This window comes from Haplochromis burtoni, unplaced genomic scaffold (assembly GCF_018398535.1).
Source record: "Haplochromis burtoni strain Fernald_Lab_line unplaced genomic scaffold, NCSU_Asbu1 Contig_2063, whole genome shotgun sequence".
Classification (NCBI taxonomy): domain Eukaryota; kingdom Metazoa; phylum Chordata; class Actinopteri; order Cichliformes; family Cichlidae; genus Haplochromis; species Haplochromis burtoni.
The window spans coordinates 5,664-11,119 of record NW_024584424.1 but is presented as its reverse complement, the minus strand read 5'-3'; the positions used below and the strand labels follow the sequence as shown (position 1 = coordinate 11,119).

Genomic DNA, 5,456 nt, shown 5'->3' with positions numbered 1-5,456 from the left:
TCCAGTGGATGATGATCTGATTAGTCGACTAATCGCATAAATAATCGGTGACTAGTCGACTATCAAAATAATCGTTTGTGGCAGCCCTAATATCAACAACATTACATTCCTGCAAATAAATTGCACCAGTTAACAGTATAAACCTAGGCTAGGCTAATTACACCAGCACAAATCCCCGTTATGAACACACATTTATGACCCTTCTCTAACATTTAAGTATGAAAATGAAGCCGACAGCACAAAGCAAAGTTAAAAACTGGCACAAAAACACTTTAAAGCAATCATCACAGTGATTCTACTGAAGAAACATGAAAAGGTAGAAATGGAGATCACCGTTTTCCTACTCTGACAGGCAAACTTGAGTCAGCTGATTGTAGTGCAAGTAAAAAAATGGAACCAATAAACGGGATCGACAGGAAAACAGACTAACAAGTCTATGGAACTGGACTACTGAGAACCAGTTCTCGATTCCCATCCCCAATAATAGATATTGATTTGTAAACTCGCCACAACTTGACTCGGATCAACTGGTTTTTCATTGGGTCTTGAAGTTTGGACCCGGAAACTGCTAATAACGTCAAACTCCACTTCTGGTCACAAAGTCAAACAAACACTGTAGCATCACAGAGTTACAAACTGTCTCAATTCTTTCATCTTTAATAAAATGATCAGTGTGGCTCCCCTAGCAGGTGTAAAAATTAAGTTTAATTTATGAAGTCTAATGGAGTTTGAAGTTAGCAGTAAGTTAGCTCGCTAGTTTCTATCTAAAGCAGGGGTGTCAAACTCAAATACACAGTGGGCCAAAATTCAAAACTGGAACAAGGTCGTGGGCTAACATTGATGTTTATTGAAGAAAAAACAAAAAACAAAAAACCTTCCTCCAGATTTAAGAATGAATCTCTTCTTATGGACTCAAACAAGTTTTGCTGAAAAACTGAATATGGAACAAGCAAAGCTTAAATACTAAACAATATACATATTAGCTGTATAATAACAGTAGGCCAGCTCTAATAATAATTTGGTATGGCTTTGCGGGCCAAATGTCATTAGGCTGCAGGCCAAAATTGGCCCTGTGGGCCAGAGTTTGACACCTATGATCTAAAGATTATATACCATGTTCTGACTGAGGGATTTCTGAAAAATTAAACTATTATTTCTGTCATTTATGTTGAAAAACTAAACAGTAGTGAGGTTTGTAGTGTTACTGAAGTCAACTACCTAGCATACAATGATGTGCTACGTGGTTGCTAGGTACGCAGCTATGGTTAACATAATATAAACACAGTGAAGCTGGAGGATGACTGCTAACTTTTTTTCACTCCATAAAAGTTAACATGACCATTCCCAATGGTTAGGGACAAATGCAATCGCATGGCAGGATGCAGTAAACGGGTCAAACTTTAGTCAGATGAACAACTGAGAATCCAACCACAATATGATGTTAGTCATTAATATACTGCTGCATGGGCAAAGGTTTTTAAATGTGCTGCGATTCAAAGTGGTAATAAAAACTAGCAGAAACCCAAGCGCATTGCTGCCCCAGACAGGTCAGGAGTGCAAATTGAACATCATTTTTTCTGTTTAAATTTAAACCTGCCATGGTGGCTTGTCTATTGCTCAAATTTACAAGCCACTTCATAAATTTACCTGCATTTGCCCAGTGGTGGGTGTCAATTTCCACCCCTGAATACAATGCATTTTTGGGGTCAATCTTTAAAAAAAGAAGAGAAAAAAGGCAGATGTGAAATATAAAAATGAAATCAGAGGTCAAACGTGTTGGATCAAAACTACATGCTATTTAGAATCACTATTTACCAGTATAATTTTCTAAATGTTGCCAAATACAAACAGAAGTAGAATTTTAAGCATAGTTTTAAAGATGAAGCATTTTATGAAAGGTTGACATATTGAAAATTTGACCTTATTTGACCTTGAAGAAGCAGTCAAAGGTCCAAAGTAACATATTTGGAAACTTCATGTTTTCGAGGTGTCCCTTTCTGCAAAGATTTCAGTCAGAACTCTCATACCTTGTTCAATGTAACTGAAAGGGATAATGCTCCGAGTGTTGATAGCTTTGTTTTGGATGCAAGGTTTTTGACTAATTCTGTCCTTTTAAAAAGAACTTAATGGCATTCACAGCTTGGCCAGAAAGCTAATGCTGATAAAGTGGCAATCCTCAGCATCACCTACCTACTTATACAAGGTGGAATAGGGGGTCCTTTATTTTATTAAATTTCGGGTTAAAAGTGCAAATCACTCAAATCATTACCAAGACTGCCTATGGATATAGACAATGGAATGGAGCAAACGTTAGCCACCTCTGCTACCTGGATACATGCATGGAACTTGCATGAAACCCAGTAACAAGGTGGGTTGCACAGTATACAGGAACATGTGTGCAGAGTGTGGCCTGGAAGTCCCAAGATCAAAATGGAATATGCCCCTCAGGGTGGTTGAAAATGACCAAGCTAAAATCCTGTGGGATTTCTAGATACACACAGACAAACTGGCGATGGCTAACCAACCAGATATATTACTAGTGGACAAGCAGAGTAATAAAGCCATAGTAGTACATGTAGCTATACCAAATGAAAGCAAAAATCAAGAAAAAGAAATACGTAAAGCTTGAGAAATGCCAAGGGCTCAGAGGGGAGCTAGAGAATAAACGAAGGATAAAGGCAACAGTGGTCCCAGTGGCATTCAGAGCACTTACAGCAGTGACTCCCAAACTGGGCGAGCGGTTCCAGCAGGTCCCAGGAGTAACATTCAAGATCTGTCCAGAAAGGACCAGCAAAGATGCTACACATGAAGCTCCCAGGCTTTATGTGTAGCTTGTATGTGTTGCTGTTAAATCCAAGGGCAACACACTCACCATATAAAGGTCACAACGGAAGCAACAAGCTGTCAAATGAAGAGCTGTCCTTACAGGTCAGACAAGTCTTTATTGGTTCCTTTCTTGGCCTTATAGTCAAGACTGTCTATAAACTGTAAAATCGCCTCTTACTGTGACCTTGGCTGTTCAAATAGGAATGATAAAACTATTTTACATGTTATAACCCTTACATCATGCCAGCACAGACAGACTGGTGTAAAATTCTTATGTAGCCTCAAAAGACCTTCATGCCAACAAGTTCAGTGTCACTTAATTCCCACCTGTTTGCGTTTAAACTTTATTCTTCATGTCATACATTTTCCAATATCCCTTTAATCATCATCATGCCTGTTAAATGAACCTTGGGACTCACTGTCATCACTAAGAAAAATTAACAATGAACATGACAGTTTTTACATAAATGAAAACCAAATTATTTTATGTAAACAAACGTGAGTTACAAAGCGAATTACAGACAGATCGGGATATTAATACAGTAGGCTGTCAAGTCTTGCATGCCCTGTGGCCAAAAGTCAAGACCATACAGGAGCCATGCTGCTACCAACAACTTTAAACTTAGGTGGCGTTGATCGTTGCTACAGACACATACGAGTCCAGTTTACATGTGACCAAAGCCCCAGTGGTGTACAGAAGGTGCGCCTCAACACCCCAGCTGTCTTTCAGCAACGACTCAATAAATGCTAAAAGCGTTCAGCTAGCTATGTCTTAATACTACAACTGCGGGACATTGTGTAGTTCCCAATAATGATAGTGGTGATGCTTTCTGTCCCACAAAAAATAATAATAATAATAAAATCAAAACAAAAGCGTGGCGTGTGGTCATTCACGCCATCGTCAAACACCGGCTAACACAATTAGCTAGCTAGGAAGTACAAAGGCCACAATGTGAACCTTCATATATAATTCTCGAAGTTTAACGTTACATGACTATATGGTAAGGAAAAATTAATTCGTTGTGATACCAAAATACCACTTTCACTTGTGACTCAAGCGATTCATTTTGTCTTTATAAGGTTATCCCTCTCAGTTCTTTGCATTAGCCAACTAAAACCTAAACAACCTTCGAAAGAAGCGCAAAAATATATGCTTAGACTCGCAGGCAGCAATTTATAACAACTTTAGCTTACGATACGCTGACAGGTCCTTTTTAATGCCGAATTTTTCAGATTCTACAAAATATCCAACAACGAAGTTGTGCCCCGTACTAAACTGAACAACCTGCAGCCAGTAAGATGTCAAATCCCATATAACAAATGCATATAGGGGAGTTTGGCACCGTCTGGGATGAAACCGTGTAGCAGAGATGGCTGTGACCTAATGCAAACACGAAATACAGCATGGCTGTTTAAGGAGGCCGCAGTGCAGGATACAAAGCATGAAGTTAGCTACCTAGCAACCACAGTGGCTTTGATGTTTATGAAAATTAACGCTAGCTAAACATGAAAAAATATAAGCTAATGGCACGTTCCCTCCACTGTATTATTTTTAGACTATGTTGGTAGGTGGCTACATTATTAAAGCCACTTCAGAGTTTCATATCCCCGAATTACAGACGTACTGGGCCACAACATAAAGCTGTGTGATACATAGTCGTTAACTATACCCAACTGCACCAACGACGGGGAATCTGTAATCGATGCAGGGGTAAAGGACATTTGAAGCCAAAGACTGTCAATGCCCCGCATGGGCCTTAGACCTTCATGCTAGCCTGCTAGCCGGCCTGGCGACAATGACTGCCAACTGTGGGCCAAAATGCATTTATTATTATCCGAGAAGCAATGCTCCTACGTTGGCACGTGCACGCTCAACAAAACGAAGCAAGTGCGGAAATTTAACTTCTACAACAGAAGCTACATGTGCTGTTCTGAATGGCAAGTTAGGAGGAGTTGCTTTGTAGGCTAGTTTTTCAATGACATGGGATCACATGGTGGCACAATAAACATTTGACGACCCACAGAGAACAGTAGAAATGCCAGTGAATGTTTTTTCCCCTGAAATATACTCACATAAATGTCAATGAAACTGAATCATGCAACCATGTACGCATTAAATAGAAAACTAAAAGCTAACAGTCTCTTTCAGTGTGCCACTTCCTTCACGGACTAATTATTTTACTTACAATGTTTTTGGGTCCTCGGTACCGCAACGATGATAGCAACACTAACAACGTGAGCTTTTTGAAACGTACACTAGTGGAAAGTCACACTCTCCTCCCCACGTGTTTGACAGACCAGTACCAGTCTTAAAAAAAAGAGAGAGGGAAAAAAAACACGCAGACATAACAGCTGATCAATTCTCGCGATACTCTAAAGTTTAAGCCGCTTGGAGTCCTGCGTCAACTGAGAATGCAGTAAAGGTAAACGTTTCTTCTGTTAAGCTCATGCAGTTTCATAGGTAGATTTCACATCATCCTGGTCACTTTTACTATAAAAAATGGGGGGGGGGGGAAAGAACATTCGAGTACAGATGGGACAAAGCACCGCGTTCATATAATTTTACTATATAAATGAATGCCATCACATTAAGGCAAAGGTCACGTTAGAAATAGCACAATATTACAACC

General features: G+C 39.6%; 1 protein-coding gene across 2 annotated transcripts in view; it reads right to left on the bottom strand.

Annotated features, from left to right (window-relative positions):
* Positions 1-5,206, bottom strand: part of LOC102310041 (A-kinase anchor protein 1, mitochondrial) — a gene marked incomplete at its 3' end in the record, with an annotated part of 10,057 nt that extends 4,851 nt beyond the window's left edge. The window contains 2 exon segments of one of the 2 annotated variants that reach the window (XM_005952726.3): positions 2,714-2,773; positions 2,873-5,006. 2 annotated transcript variants of the gene reach the window in all.
* Positions 5,207-5,456: the final 250 nt, after the last annotated feature.